This window comes from Ctenopharyngodon idella, chromosome 7, assembly GCF_019924925.1.
Source record: "Ctenopharyngodon idella isolate HZGC_01 chromosome 7, HZGC01, whole genome shotgun sequence".
Lineage (NCBI taxonomy): Eukaryota > Metazoa > Chordata > Actinopteri > Cypriniformes > Xenocyprididae > Ctenopharyngodon > Ctenopharyngodon idella.
The window spans coordinates 38,636,338-38,653,120 of NC_067226.1; the positions used below are offsets into that span (position 1 = coordinate 38,636,338).

The 16,783-nt window shown below is 44.1% G+C and overlaps 1 long non-coding RNA gene across 1 annotated transcript in view; it reads right to left on the reverse strand.

Annotated features, from left to right (window-relative positions):
* The window catches only part of LOC127516037 (uncharacterized), a 76,492-nt gene extending 60,825 nt beyond the window's left edge, over positions 1-15,667 (reverse strand). The window contains exon 1 of the long non-coding RNA XR_007930919.1: positions 15,590-15,667. This is a non-coding gene — a long non-coding RNA (uncharacterized LOC127516037). The remainder of the gene's footprint in view (positions 1-15,589) is intronic.
* Positions 15,668-16,783: the final 1,116 nt, after the last annotated feature.

Consider the following 16,783-nt stretch of genomic DNA (forward strand, 5'->3'; position numbering starts at 1 on the left):
TGAGTGATCTCCCGCAAGCGGTTGCAGACACTATCACTTCCACTAGAGCTCCTTCTACGAGGAACCTCTATGCGTTGAAGTGGAACCTGTTCGTCGAATGGTGCTCCTCTCACCGAGAGGACCCCCGATCATGTTCGGTCAGATCCGTGCTTTCCTTTCTGCAAGAGGGCCTGGAGCGAAGGCTGTCTCCCTCCACCCTCAAGGTGTATGTTGCCGCTATCGCCGCACAACACTATGTAGTTGATAGTAAATCGCTAGGGAAGCACGATCTGATCGTCAGGTTCCTGAGGGGGGCGAGGAGACTGAATCCTCCCCGGCCTCCCTCTGTACCCTAGGTTGTCTCCTCAGCGAAAAACAGAGTGCGATGGCATCTGCTCCCCTATTTATACCACCTGGCGGGGGCGATGTGCATTATGCAAATATCGCACGCCAACTCCAATGGCCTGTTGTAGTTCATTCGAAGCTGATAGGGCTCTCTAGTGATATCCCAATTCGTCGGTCACTACTGACGTACGTCTCCGTTCCCTCCTTCAGGGAACGAGGGTTACATACGTAACCGAGACGATTCCACACTCCTCCGCATTAACGCTAATTTACTTTTTGGACCATATAAAGATGCGTTTAAAGACTTGTCCTCTCTATTTGAGAAATCTTTGTCCTGTCTCTGACATTTTAAGACATATAAGCAACTGTGGGGATGTCCGAAACAGCAGCTTGGCACATTTGGCCCTCGTTCACAGAGAGCGAAGGCTGGTTTGAGACTTTAAATAGAAAGTAAAAATATCCCAGTGCCTTTTGTTGTCATATTGCCATTGACTGAAATTCCGAAATGCTTGTTCAGTGAACATCTGCCTATTAAAAAAAAAATAATAATATTTGGGAACTGACTGATCTATGTGCTTGTTTAATTTCATAAAATATTTTTTTTTTTATTGAAATTGTGCTGAGTCAAATAATAATATAATAAAATGTTAAAATATCAAGTGGGTGAGTTTTCCCTCATATTTATTTTATTATTCATATAAAAAATAAAACTATTTTGCGCATATTTACAAGTAATTGCCCAGCTCCCCGTCAATGATCTAGCACATAGTAAAGCATATTCTTGCTTATTACTGAAACCACAGTCAGAGCTCAGATATGAGAGCTGAGATCAAACCACCATATAAACCAACAACCAGAAACCAGCAGTAGAAAAAACGAAGGAAAAGCAAGAAACAGGCAGAACATGAGAAGAAATCAACCAAGATTACAAATGTTCTTATGCAATGAGCTCAACCCTGTAGAAATATCATGAATATATATAGGTAAGACATGGTTGTTGTTGTTGTTTTCATTTGAAGTCATTAAATATGATCTGACATTTATTACAATCTAGAATGCATGAATGTTTTCAGCCTGATGATTCTGAGTTGTTGTATGTTTAGCTGGCACTATAAACTTTGTGACTTCTGGAAGTTGCTCAGCATTTATTCAGCACAGATATTATTTTTTTCACTTATTTATACACTGACGTACTTTCAGCTGGATATCGCTGGATATGAATCATTATCCATTTTACTGGAAGCAAGAAGCTGACCAACTGGAGATAAGGGTCAGATTTTCCATCTTCACCATTATTTGTGAATGTGCAGGTCTTCCAGCTCTTGTTTGGTTTGTCAGCGATCTAATTCATCACAGAAAGAATGGACACCATATTTCAGCCTTCATCTTCTTCCTCCTCCTCACTGACTTTATTGAGCTTTTCTTGTGTCCCTACGTACTGATAAAATGTCTCTTAAATACGATGTCCTTGTATACAGATTGGACACAAATGGTTTTTCATTCTTTATGGTCTTCGTCAAGAATCTATGGTCTCCTCTTAAACCAGCTGGTGGCTCTAGAGGGAATACTCTCTGTGAGATTTCCACTGTATACTGCTTGTATTTTCTCTTTACTTTCTACATAGTTGTGTTTGTCTGTATCATTATTGGTTGGATTTTTTTATATGTATTATATATATTGATTGTTCTTTTCGTGTTGGTTTTGTCAGTAATCACATGGATAATATCTTGTAGCGCTTTGTGTTCTGCTGATCGTCACTGTCACACATCCAGGAAACCAGATCATCATATTTTGGTTGTTTTCATATTCACTCTGCTAGTGCTTTATCTACCCTTAATTTTATCCAGTTTCTTCATTTTATACTATACTCTATTTTATCAAAAGCTTCTTCCTGTTTGGTATATTCCTGTGTTCTTAGTGAGTGTGAGATTGATTTCAGACCCGCTCCTGTGTGTGCTGGTCTGCAGGCAGAAACTCAGTATTCAGACATCACAAAAACCTGAAGGGTCTAGTTTAGTCTGAGGTCTGATAAGATGGGCTGTTTGTGATGGCATGATAATTTGACTAATTTGAAATCTATGTTGAAACTAGTGCTGTCAATCAAATAAACAATTTAATAAATTACACATTTTCTTCTGTAATTAATTGTGAGTAATCACACCAACATTACATTTTAGTTTCATTAGAATCTCCAAATTAAGGCAACTAAACACATTAAGTATGTTTTAAATATTTGTAGTACATACAGTAAGTACTGTGACTGAAGGCCAGTTTGACCAATACTGATGCCTCTATTAAGTGGATTTTTATCTTTCAGTTTCTAGAGGTGAAATTGGTAATTATAGCCATTTAACATTTACGTAAATTGAACAAAGTTCATTTTTTAATCATGTTAATAGGCCGAAAATTATTAGATTTTTATGTTTAACATTTATTAACAATTGAAGAACATTCAAAATATTATAAGTAAACCGCATTTCTAGAAAATTTTGTAAAATGCAATACAATCTCTTGAACCTTTATCTAACGGACAAAAGTACAAAGAAAAGATTTCCATTTTCACTGACCAACTTAATTGTATTTTGGTAATATATACAAATTTTGATTTTGATGAGTCCAACACACTCCAAAAAATTTGGGACAAAGGCATGTTTAGCACTGTGTCTGTGACGAGTCAGAAGAGTATTGATCCATCTGCAGTTTATTAGACAAATAGCAGTACAGCAGAGAACAAATCCAGTAAACAGGCAGTTAGTCAGGGCAGGCAGCAAGGAACAGAAACGATAGACAGGCAATGGGTCGAGGCAGGCAGCAAGCAAAGCACAAACAATAAACAGGCAAGGGGTCAGGGCAGGCAGCAAAAATCAGAATCCAAATAAACAGTCCAAGTCAGTACACAGGCAAGTAGAAAAGGTTGTAATGCTCAGAAATGACAACGGGGGCTAATCAAGACTTCGCACAGAAGTGCAAGAGAGTGTCTTTTATGTGAGAGTGAGTGGATGTGTGATTGGCGGCAGGTGCAATGTAATCAGTCCCAGGTATTAGGGTTGATGGGAAATTGAGTCCAAAAGAAGTTAATACTCGGTGCGAGAGATCTGGTGCGGGAGACTCGTTTGTAACAGTGTCATCTCACCTTTGCTTTTAATTACACATTTTAATTGTTTGGGAATCGAAATTGAAAGTGGATCAGACTTACAAATTCTTCTTATTTCCTAATTTAAGATGAAAGTTAAGAATATTTTGTATTTCCAAAAACATTTCTTAAGAATGTTATTTTCTTTTTTCTTAAGATAAAGACAACTTAAAACAAATTTGAAATTGTGAAAAGAATATTAACTAACTTCCTATAAAGTTAGAATAACTTCCAGCACCCAAATCAATTCCTAAATGACAGCGATACGGCTATGCTATAAACTTTTGACAAGTACAATCACAGCGATTCAAATCTGCGTTTGTGCTGCTGCTGACCCAGAGAAAGCAGTTGTCAAGTATAGGTATGAAACACTTTTACAAACAGCCTTTTTTAAATGATCACAGAAGTACTGGGATAAACATTTATATTTGGGATAAATTGACGGTTAAAAATGTATTTGTCATTGAATCATTCATTCAACAATTCGTTTAAAATGCTGAGTCATCCAGTAAGGAAAGAAGTTATGTCTTTGAGTGAGTCACTGAATAATTTATTACTTAAAACTGATTTTTTTAATAATTAAAATTCCAGCATCGAAATTATAATTTGAAGTTCCCTTTCAGTCGGTCACGTTCGATGTACGTCAGTAGTGACCGACGAATTGGGATATTGCCAGAGAGCCCTATCAGCTTTGAGTGAAACTAAACAAGCTAATGGAATTGGCGTGCGATATTTGCATAATGCACACCGCCCCCCGCCAGGTGGGTATAAATAGGGAAGCGGATGCAATCGTACTCTGTCTTTCGCTTCGGAGCCAACCTGTTGTGTTCCTGCTATTTGACTGAGAGTGACTTCTCAAGCCTTTGAAGAGCCTTTGTTTCGTCGTGCTGGTGTTAAGGCACCCTACAGCGAAGCCGTGAGCCTTCACAGAGCAAGCTTTCACAAGCTATTATACAGCTCTCAACTGCTGTTTTCACAGCATTGTTTTCTGCCCCGTTGGTTTGCGATTTGGGCCAGTTCCTCTGTGCGTGTGACTGCCAGGCAATGAGTGTGTACCTGCAGTCACATCGTGGCTGTTCCCTGTGTGCTTCAGCACTAAAGAACAAGATCTGAATTTCCCCCTTCTAAAAGAGCTTCACAGACGAACACTGTGTCTTTTTCAAGATGTTTTTGTCTGTGCGTTACTGGATGCGGTCGTTCCCTGGTCCCCACTGATGGTCACAATCGCTGTGTCACATGCCTGGGCATTCAGCATGCTGAGGCAGCTTTTGTGGATAGCTCATGTTCTCACTGCGGGAACATGACTATCTCAGTGTTGAGGTCTAGACTCTCGTTCCTTGGTTCTCAGGGAGCGGGGGTCCCCTCCCCTATGCCCCATTCGGCCGTTTTCTCTGGCTCCGGTCAGGGGAGCAGCGTGTTGGTGTGTAGGAAGGGTGACCTGAGGATCACGGTTAGGGCTTCCCCGCCGAGCTCCACTCCGCTCTTGACTGTCCCGCTGGCTCATTCGTACCGTCAGACTCGGCTATGCGATTCAGTTCGCCCGGCACCCCCCAATGTTCAGGGGTGTCCACTACACTCGTGTGTCCCTGGACAATGCACCTGTTCTCTGGGCGGAGATTGCTGTCCTCCTGGCGAAGGATGCAATCGAGCCAGTCCCTCCAGCCGATATGATGTCGGGGTTTTACAGCCCCTACTTCATTGTACCCAAGAAAGGCGGTGGGTTACGGACAATCCTGGATCTGCATGTCCTGAATCGGTCCCTTCACAGGCTGCCGTTTAAGATGCTTACGCAGAAACGCATTTTCGAATGCATCCGTCCCCAGGATTGGTTCACAGCAATCGACTTGAAGGACGCGTACTTTCATTTCTCGATTCTGCCTCGACACAGACCCTTCCTACGGTTTGCGTTCGAGGGTCGGGCATATCAGTACAAAGTCCTACCCTTTGGGCTGGCCCTGTCGCCCCGCGTCTTTACCAAGGTTGCGGAGGCGGCCATTGTTCCGCTCAAGGAACAGGGCGTTCGCATTCTCAACAACCTCGACGACTGGCTCATTCTGGCCAGCTCGCGAGAGCAGTTGTGTGAGCACAGGGACATAGTGTTAGCTCACCTCAGGCAGTTGGGTCTTTGGGTCAACTGGGACAAGAGCAAACTTGCCCCCAGGCAGAGGATCTCTTATCTCATTATGGAACTGGACTTGGTCGCCCGGACAGCGTGCCTCACCGAGGAGCGCGTCCAGTCAGTGTTGAACTGCCTGAGTTCGCTCAAGCGCACGACAGCGGCCCCACTGAAACTTTTTCAGAGGCTCCTGGGGCATATGGCATCCGCAGCAGCAGTCACGCCGTTCGGATTGCTTCATATGAGGCCGCTTCAGCACTGGCTTCACGGCCGGGTCCCGAGATGGGCGTGGTAACGCGGTACGTTCCGTGTCCCCGTGACACCGAACTGCCATCATACGCTCACTCAGTGGTTGGACCCTTCGTTCCTGCAGGCAGGAGTTTCCCCTCGAACAAGAGTCCACCGGGTGGAGAGCCACGTACAACGGGCATGCAGTGTCGGGTCTGTGGATGGGGCCCCAACTGCATTAGCATAACAATTGCCTCGAGTTGCTAGCAGTACGTCTTGCACTGGGCCATTTCAAGGAGTTGTTGTCAGACAAGCACATACTGGTCCACTCAGACAGCACTGCGACCGTTGCATACATCAACCATCAGGGTGGTCTACGCTCCCGTCGCATGTCGCAACTCTTGCTATGGAATCAGAAGCATCTGAGGTCGCTTCGTGCCATTCATGTCCCAGGCGTGCTCAGCCGTGCAGCCGACGAGCTCTCACGGCAGCCTCCACTTCCGGGCGAATGGAGACTCCATCCCCAGGTGGTCCAACTGATCTGGCAGCGTTTTGGGGCCGCACAGATAGATCTATTTGCCTCTCCGGACACAGCCTATTGCCAGTTGTTTTAATGAATTCTGTAATTCTGCGTTCACACCGAACGTGAATCGCGCGTCAGACGCATCTAGTTGGACGCTTGTACATTTTGAAGTCAAACGCTTCAGACGCGCGTCAAATTCGCTCTATTCGTGCATCTAAACAAAGTGTGTTCAGATGCGAATTCGCGTCATGGGAGGGGCTTCCATCTCTTTCTGCACAGATCCTCTGAATAAACACATCATCTCGTCAGTTGGAAACTAGTAGCGGCAATTTAGCTCGGTTATGCCGGCCGGCTTTTGCTAGTATCAATGGCTAAAATCATGCAAAGCATTTTACAACTTACCAGATTGTCTGTGTAAGAAACTCCGCATCGGCCCAAAAACGGAATCCGACGGCCTGGGCGAAGGTTAACGCGTGTATGTCTTTTCAGCGCCTCTGTGAAGTTCACTTAATTTCACTCGTTTAATCTGACTCCAATTTTAAATGTTTATTACTCCTAGGTTGTGTTCCCAATCAGAAATTAATCATTTGTCATGTATTAATTTAGATTTTTGATTATTCTGGGTATCTCATATTTTCAATTATTCGTTCATTACGGACCCATATCACTTAGAAAAGTCACTTCGGCCGGTGAGTGCCTTTCACGATCACAAACTCACCAGTTCTGATCTTAGTCAGAGGGTGCAGAGTTTAGTGCATTTGAGTCAAACTGCCACATGCTCGTTCATACAAAAACAGTTTTCTTAGTCACGATACTGCAACTTGCTAAGCCAGTTGATAGACAAAAATCAAAAAGTCCCATGATGTGCTCACATGCTCCTTTCATGGGCCTTTAGTTTGAATCTATCCTGACGCAGATTTGCGGAAATATGGACTCCAATAATCTACTGGTCATAATTACTTCAGAAGAATCCAGAGTAAATCAAATATAACATTTTATTTGTCAAGTAAAAATGTATCATGCCAATTAGATTACAGTTAGACAATTAGAAGCCAATTCAGAAATAATAAATGCATAACATCAATTACTCAAAGAAATGCATGTACACACAGTGATGTGTGAATGTCTTCAGACATTCACCCATCTCTGCACGGGGGCTTCTGGCTACAGATGATCCCCCATGACTGCTTTGCACTTTACCTTATATACAGACCAGAAAAAAAGGGTTGTAAATATTTATTACACCAACACCTGTTTTGGGGGGAGAAAGGAGGACAGAATTCTCCTTAGTTTTCAATCTTCTTCATAATACCAGTGACTGCTGTGAAATTGAGACCATTTTACCAATCGCACCGAGACATTTAAAATGATACCAAACATGAAAGGAATAAACAATAGATACACCAGATACATTATACTTCTTGGATAACTTTCAGTGACTTGTGTCAGGGGGAAAGGAAGGAGGGTGTGTGTGTGTGTGTGTGTGTGTGTGTGTGTGTGTGTTGGGGGGGGCTGTTGCATCCTGTAGATGTGTTTTATTGCTTTATTGCAGGGTGCTTGATCTCAGTTTTAGTCTTAGCAGGAAAATCAAGTCTTACATCTGATTTCCTCGCTTATCCTCTTCCAGGCAAGGTCCTTTTTATTCCTGTCTCGATAAAAATATGATGACATATCATAGAGCTCAAGGTGGCCACACACAGCGACTATTAATTTGTCCTCCATCTTTGTTCTGGTCTCCACCGCTGATCACGTCACAAACCAAAGTTAAGATTTTCAACTCGGGCGTCTAGGGCGTCAGACGCGTGAACGCTCAATTCGCGCGTCAACGGCCGATTCGGCTGATGCACGTTTACATTGACTTAACATGTAAATCAGACGCCCCAGACGTGTTCGGTGTGAACGCAGCATAACCCTTTTCTATTGTGAGCAGTACCCATTGAGAAATATTTGGAAGAAGTTTCCATTCTACCAGAAATTCTACTAAGGGAACCAGTCTCTCGAGACTGGCCTCTGGTGTTTTTTGAGCATTCAACTCGGCACCCTGAAGCGGCGAACCGGCAGGGAACAACCAAATCAAATGTCGACCGGCCCTCCTCAGAAGGTTGATGGAGACCGCTGCGCCCTGAAGCACACAAGGTGGCAGGGTTGGCAGAACGGCCCCCTGAGGGCACCGAGGAGGGGCGGATACCATGTAGTGTGATAAAGGACCCTCTTCGGAGGGGGCTGCCCTCGGAAGTCCCACGCCACTGGCGTCAGGACCTCTTTGAAGCCTTCTTGGCGATAATGACAGTCCTCTGATCTGTCTTACCCCACGAAGACTTCGGCTGTGTCGCCTGTCCCTGTCCCCAAGCTTTCTGTGGGGGAGCACGGGTGGCAACACTTTCTTTTTTCTTTTTTTTGGATGAACGGTCAGACCAGTGCCCTGAAACGGTGAACCGGCAGAGAACATCTGAACTGACCGCTCTACAACCCTCCTCTTCTCGGAGGATCGCTGGAAACCGCTGCGCCCTGAAGCACACGAGGTGGCAGGGTTGGCAGACTGGCCTCCTCTTTTAGATTCCTCAGAATTTAATGTATTCAATATTTCATTTAATTCTCAAATTAAATGCACCCAGAAACAAACAGTCAAGAATGGCTGAATGACAGGTTGAATATATTAGAATACAAAAAGAGTTATAGCTCGTAATAGTTTGCAAGGGATTATAGGGAAAAGAGAGAAACTCCCGTCTGCTCAGTTCCCTCCAAATATATATAAATACATATATATATATATATATATAAATTACGGGCACATAATCTACGCGTAGCCTCGGCAAATGCGAGATCCGAGCCATATATTCTTTATTGCAGACCTAATCCACGCGTTGCCTCGGCAAACGCGAGATCCAAGCTTTGCATTAGACTTTTATTCCCTCGAGAATAAAGCCAACAGGAGTGGAGCTAAAAACTCCCGCTAGTGCATGCTTTTTTCTTTACACTTCAGGACATTTTTATAAATGAACACTGTCAGCCCCATGTGAGCTGACGTGCATGCTCCACTCCCAGCAAACAACACATAAATCGTGTGTATCCCCACTAACTTTGCAGTGTAGCACAGGGAGGAACACGATTCAAACTGCTGTTCGTTATATCTTCAATATTTGTAAGTTTACAAAATCAGAAAAGATATTTGATTTAATTTCTCAAAATTAAATGGAGCAAATAAACAATCAGACAAGTATATCACGGTCTGAATATTTGAAATAAACACAAAATAATCATGGCTTTCAAACACAACTGGTTTGTTTTTTATGTTAGAATAATAGACGTGTGATTTGAAAACACGATATGTGTGTGAGGTGGCGAGTCCTCAGATCGATATCACAATATCCACCTCCTCAGAGCTGGGCATGTGAAGTACCGGTGCCTCAACCCGGGGGGAAGAAACCGCAGAGTGTGCTTCCACCTGGGAAACAGCACTGAACCTGGCAGGTAAGAGCAGAGAAAGGGTGGCGCCCGTCTCTAACCCCTCTGCCAGATTCATCTGCGAACCCCATGATCTGAGCTGCCGCTCTGCCTTGGCAGAAGCGGGACCCGACCACGAGGAATGCGAGCTGCGGCGCCCTCCTCAAAGAGCGCCCGGCGGGAGCAGAGAGGTTTTATATTAACACAATGCTCGCAAGCAACCCCCTCAAGGGCTGCCTGGGCATGCACCGCTCCCATACAAACAACACAGAGCTTGTGTGTATCCCCACCCGTGAAGTAATGAGGGTAGGGAGAAGCACACGGTCTGAACTGCTGTTTGCTCGTCATTATAGTTTCACAAGTTCACACTTACAAATAATCAGATAGTAAATAGTATGAGTAATAGAATGCGTATTTGGCGTGCTGTCCGAGGAGAGGGATCCGAGCTCGGTATTTTGGCCCGAACCCAGAGTACTCCCCCCGTATTCTGGTTAGGAAAGTAACCAGGCAAGTGTGAGGAGACGGGGTGGTGGAGGAATGCTGTAAAACTGTCGAGGAATATGGGTGAGTCAACTGTGTCTATATATACGCTTTCACTCATGCTGATTTCTTCAGCATGAGTGAAAGCATATATAAGCATATATGATTTCTCCACTGCTGCAGCAGTGGAGAAATTAGCCAGAATAACTGAGCTCCTGCGGGAGCTGAGGGAACATCACTGCTGAGGCAGTGGAGATATTAGCCAGAATAACCGAGCTCCTGCGGGAGCCGGGGGAACATCACCGCTGCTGCAGTGGAGATATTAGCCAGAATAACCGAGCTCCTGCGGCTGAGCTTGCTCCGCTAGTAGAGGCATCCTTACGTTAGGAGGGAAGGCATTCACCAAGAGGGGCTGGCATTGTTGGATGGGGTGCGGCGCCGGTGAAAGCTGCGGTGTGTGGCTAAGTGGAGGGAGGAGGAAAGTGGGGAATCTGAGGCACGGCCCAGGCTTGCTGCTGCTGTGGCCTAATGCTTGTTTCTAGCGCATGAATTGAAGATACAAGAGTGAGGAGATGCAAGATGAAAGAGTGGCCTTGTGGAATTACTCGCGTCATGAAGTTTAAGTAGCTGAGCAAAGATAGTAATTCCTGTTTAGAACAGTTTGGACTGTTTAGGAAGGTGGAAGCGAACATAAATATCCTATTGATTCCTTATGCCGTGAGGCCTGGAAATTAACTGTATTCGAGTTATTCAATGGAATTCAATGGACCTGGCTGGACCGGGGCAATTGGAAACCTGAGCTCAGCGAAACTGTGCAGGGCCGAGAGATAGATTATTAAACTTTGTACATATTTTCTCTGAAGCAGACTGAAATCCTTTAAACCTGCATATATTCACCTCTGACACAATGGTTTAGTACTGTAAATGACAGTACTGTTTGTACTGTCATTGTTTGATGTTGAATGATCATCAAACAGCATAGTACAATATGATTTAGATGATCATTTGTTCTTTTAACTGTTGCTGGTTTGAGTCACAAGCACCTTAATTTAGTAAAGATCAAAATAGACTCATTTGTAAAAGACAGAGCTTTGCATAATAAAAATGTGCACCTTGAATTTATTAAATTGTGTTCAACAATCACTAAAATTTTTTACCATGAACACGCTGCTTGTATAATATTGTTTATTTATATTTATTTATGTTGGTTTCTTTTCTATCCAGACCTGGAAATTACTCAAATTCCATACTTTTCCAAACTGCATAGGAACCATCAACGTAATAGTTTATTCATTGGTTATCTGTCTAGATTTATGCTCGTTATAAAACAGATATAGATGAAAAGGGAATGGTAAGATGCATCAAAATAACGATTTGTAAAGAAATTTGTCCTACCAGTCTCTGCGTCTCTTTACCAATAGTGAAGCTGTGGCTGAAGTTACTTCAAAACAGAAATACATATTATGACTTAAGTTTCTAAGTGGTTTTGTTGATAAATCGCAGGACAGCGATGACAATAAGTTCCAAGTTTCAATGATTCTGTCTGCGACCGTGCGTGCAATCTGAACATCATATACGAGCATACAACAGCTCTTTGTGTGTTTAAAGCGGCACGTTAATTTAGAACAGCAAACTTTTACAGAAACAGTTTAAAACGTGAATTCGCCCGTTCAACATTGATACAGATGGCATAACTGTGGAAATTAATTCAGGGGCAGAAAACGAGAAGGATTTTAACTGTGTTTTTGCAGGGTTGAGCCGATGGGGTGGAGAGTGTGAGTTGGCTGGGACTGAATCTGCGCTGCGGCGTGGCTCTGGCTTGCTGAAGGCCTGCTGCGGCGACCTGATGCTGGAGGAAGGCCCGTTCCTTCACGGGAAGAGGCGGTATTGCCCGAGACTCGAGCTTGGTGCTCGACTGCCTTGTTGTCCATTTCTTTATGGCAGGAATGATAGAATGGGCAGGACTAGGAAAATACACGGAAGGAGATTGCGGATGTTTCGACCGCAGTGACGAGAGTAGGCCTCGGCGTCTTGGCATGCGGGGACCCGTTTGTTTGGGCTGACGCCCCTCGAGATAGATCGGCGGCGGTGTTAGGCAGTGTAATTGCTCCTAGTAAGGCCAGAGGATTGTGGCAAAGATTCCTTGAGGACGAAAGATTCTTCATCAGACACAAAGAGATTAATTTCGGACATGGTGGAAACTTAGGGCAGGTCAGATGCTGTAAAACTGTCAAGGAATATGGGTGAGTCGACTGTGTTTATATATATGCTTTCACTCATGCTGATTGGGTAGATATGTTGATTACTGATTGCAAACAGCTGGCTGAAATGACGTGATTAGTCAGATTATTTGAACGTTGCTCCTCCCGAATTTTGTTAATAAAACATCATGTCTTTTATATACAAATATATATGGGGAGGAACTCTAAAGAAGAGCGCTTTTGGAGACTGTCTGACAGTAGACGTAAAAATAGCAGGGGTGCCCACCAAATGCCTGCTGGACACAGGTTCAGAGGTCACCAGCATCTCAGAGTCTCACTTTAAACAGCATTTCGGAGGGCAAGAGAAACAACTGTCGTCTGCTAACTGGGTGTGCCTCACTGCTGCAAACGGGCTAGACATTCCTGTTCTTGGATGTCTACAGGCAGATATAGAGTGCATGGGAAGTCTGCTTCCAGGGAAGTGTGTTTTCGTGCTCACAGAATCCAACCCCGATGCGCAGGAGATGAAAGGATTGGATGGAATTGTGGGAATGAATGTCCTTAGTGAATTGAAAAACCTTGTACTGTCTGGAAAGGAGTTGAGCGAGGGAAGTAAAGTCAGCCGTGGCACAGATGCTAATGTAAGGAGAGTGATGGCAAGAGTGAAGAAAGATGAGGGACTCTTGGGCCCAGAAGGAAGGATAGGATTTGTTAAGGTGTCTGGGAAGCAAGTTGTGACAATCCCGCCCTTAAGTGAGAAGATTGTGGAAGGCCACTGCAGTATACCTCAGCAAGTGAAGTGTCAAGTACTGGTGGAGTGCACAGATTCTGTTACCCTTCCAAAAGGACTGTTAGTAGCCAATGTGCTTGCGAGCCCAGAAAAAGGAAGAGTCCCGGTGCGAGTGTTAAATATCTGTCAGGAAACTATCAGGTTGATGCCAAGATCCAGGATTGCAGTTGTGTCGAAGCCTCAGAAAGTAGTCCCAAAGCAAATGGTGGAATTTGAAGAGGATGAGGGCAAGTTACGCGTTAAGTGACATATGCAGTGCAGTGTTAAGATGGAGAATCAGCCCGAGCAAATGTCAATTCCAGTGCAAGTGAACCAGGATGGACTGTCTGAGGTGCAACGTGAGGAGTTAAATGCCCTGCTTACACGTTACAGTGATGTTTTCTCCAAAAGCGACACAGAATTTGGATATACAACGACAGTGGCGCATTGCATTCCTACAGGAGATGCACAGCCAATAAAGCAACGCCACCGACGAGTCCCACCTCACGTTTTCCAAGAGTTCAAGAGACATGTGCAGGATCTTGTCAGTCAAGGTGTACTGAAGGAGAGTCGCAGTCCGTGGGCCTCACCTGCAGTCATTGTGATAAAAACGGACGGAGGCTTCGTTTCTGCTGTGACTACAGGAGACTCAATCAAGTCACGTTCAAGGATGCCTACCCCCTTCCCCATGTGGAGGAATCCTTGGATGCTTTGGGGAATGCACAGTTGTTTTCCACCTTGGATCTCACAGCAGGTTACTTCCAAGTGGCGGTAAATGAATCAGATCGGGAGAAGACTGCTGTCACAACACCATTCGGGTTGTATGAGTGGACGCAGATGCCGTTTGGTTTATGCAACGCTCCAGCCACCTTTCAGCGATTGATGGGTGTGGCGTTAGGTGATCTGGCCTTGATCAATCTCGACGATATTATTGTTTTCTCTGTGGACCGTTATCAGTTTGTAGTAGTAAACGAAGACATGTCATATCGATCACAAGTTCAATATGGAGTACCACAGGGCTCAGTACTAGGACCGTTGCTGTTCACTCTGTACATGCTACCCTTGGGAGATATCATTAGGAAGCATGGCGTTAGTTTTCACTGTTACGCTGATGATACTCAGCTTTATATTTCTTCGCGCCCTGACGAAACTTACCAATTCACAAAATTAACGGAATGCATAGCTGATATAAAAAATTGGATGACCAGTAATTTCCTACTACTAAATTCAGAAAAAACAGAGATTCTAATTTTTGGACCAAAAACTTCTTCACGTAATAACCTAGAATATTGTCTAACACTTGATGGCTGCTCTGTTAAGTCTTCGTCGTCAGTTAGGAACCTGGGTGTGCTCTTTGATACCAATCTTTCATTTGAAGGCCATGTTACTAGCATCTGTAAAACCGCATTCTTCCATCTTAAAAATATATCTAAACTACGACATATGCTCTCAATGAAAAATGCAGAACAGTTAGTTCATGCGTTCATGACCTCAAGGCTAGATTACTGTAATGCTCTACTGGGTGGTTGTTCTGCTCGCCTGATAAATAAACTACAGCTCGTACAAAATGCAGCAGCTAGAGTTCTTACTAGAACCAGGAAGTATGACCATATTAGCCCAGTTCTGTCAACACTGCATTGGCTTCCTGTTAAACATCGTATAGATTTTAAAATCTTGCTAATTACTTACAAAGCACTAAATGGTTTAGCTCCCCAGTACCTGAGCGAGCTCCTAATTCATTATAATCCTTCACGTCTATTGCGATCTCAGAATTCAGGCCAGCTGATAATACCTAGAATATCAAAATCAACTGCAGGTGGTAGATCCTTCTCCTATTTGGCACCTAAACTCTGGAACAATCTTCCTAGCATTGTTTGGGAAGCAGACACACTCTGTCAGTTTAAATCTAGACTAAAAACGCATCTCTTTAACCTGGCATACACATAACACATTACCAATTTATATTTTCAAATCCGTTAAAGGATTATTAGGCTGCATAAATTAGGTCAGCCGGAACCGGGAACACTTCCTATAACACCTGATGTACTCGTTACATCAGAAGAAGAATGGCATCTACGCTAATATTAGTCTTTCTGTTTATCTCGAGGTTCACCGTAGTCAATCGGATCTGGGCCGTATCCAGGTGAGACCAAGGACCTGCACCTTGACATGACCACAACGCAGCCCTGACGTATCAGCAGAGATTGAGTCAACTAGATCATCCACTGTGAGGGCCTCATCGACACGACAGCCACAACACAGTTCCTCAACAACCGTCCATACCGGCGTGATCCTCAATACGATCCTCAATTGGATGAAACTGAAATAAATACTTTTAATGTTGCGATCCTATTGGACTTATGATAGCAACCTGAATTGTAACAAAGCACTGTTGGCCAGAGGAGAACTGGCACCCCGACTAAGCCTGGTTTCTCCCAAGGTTTTTTTCTCCATTTTAACACCAATTTGCCACTTGTCTGCCACCTAATGTCACCTGATGGAGTTTGGGTTCCTTGCCGCTGTCGCCTTTGGCTTGCTTAGTTGGGGACACTTGACATTTGACTTGACATTTGATATTCAACAGTGCTTTGATCTGCCTGCATTGACACTATTCTTTAAGAGCTGCTGTGCAGCCAAACAATGTACCAGTTATCAATGTAAAGCTGCTTTGACACAATCTACATTGTAAAAAGTGCTATATAAATAAAGGTGACTTGACTTGACTTGACTTGACTTTGCAAAATTTCAGGTTATTACCGACCACAACCCTCTCCGCTACTTGGAAACAACCAACCTTGGGGCAGTAGAGCAGCGTTGGGCTGCACAGTTAGCGGAGTTCAACTTTGAGGTTTGTTACAAGCCCGGCAGACAGAACACCAATGCTGATGTTCTTTCTAGGGTTCCCTGGGGTATGGAACCCGAGGCGGATGATACAGGAAAAGACTTCATTCGGTTGACCTCATTCGGTTGACCTCTTCTTCTTTACCTGTGGCCAGGTAAAGAAGAAGAGGATGACAAGTCCACGGTCAGAGTTGCCAAACAAACAGCCATAAAGAGGGGTGTTGATGGTTATAACTGGTCATCCATCAAAGAACAACAGAGGAAGGATCCTTGTATAGCACCTGTGTACAATGCTGTACTTGAGAACAGGAGGTTAGTGACACGCAGTTTCCGGGGCATGGAAACTCAGCAAAAGAAGTTAGCGAGACAGCTGGATCATCTGAAACTAAGGCATCAAGTGCTATTCCGAGTGATTATGGATCCAAGAGATGGAGAGAAGATTTGGCAGTTGGTTGTGCCAGAGTCTCTACGGGAGAAAAGTGTATGAGGGAGTGGACGAGGATGGAGGACATTTCGGAAGCAGGAGTACGTTAGAGCAGATGCAACGGAGTTATTATTGGCCCTCAATGGCCAATGATGTGCAGACATGGGTAACCCAGTGTCGGAGGTGTACTTTAGCTAAGGATGTGTTCCCCAAGATTCGTGCTCCTATGACTTGCACCAACGTAACGGCACCTCTAGAAGTTCTTGCCATGGATTACACTGTGCTTGAGAGATCAGCAGG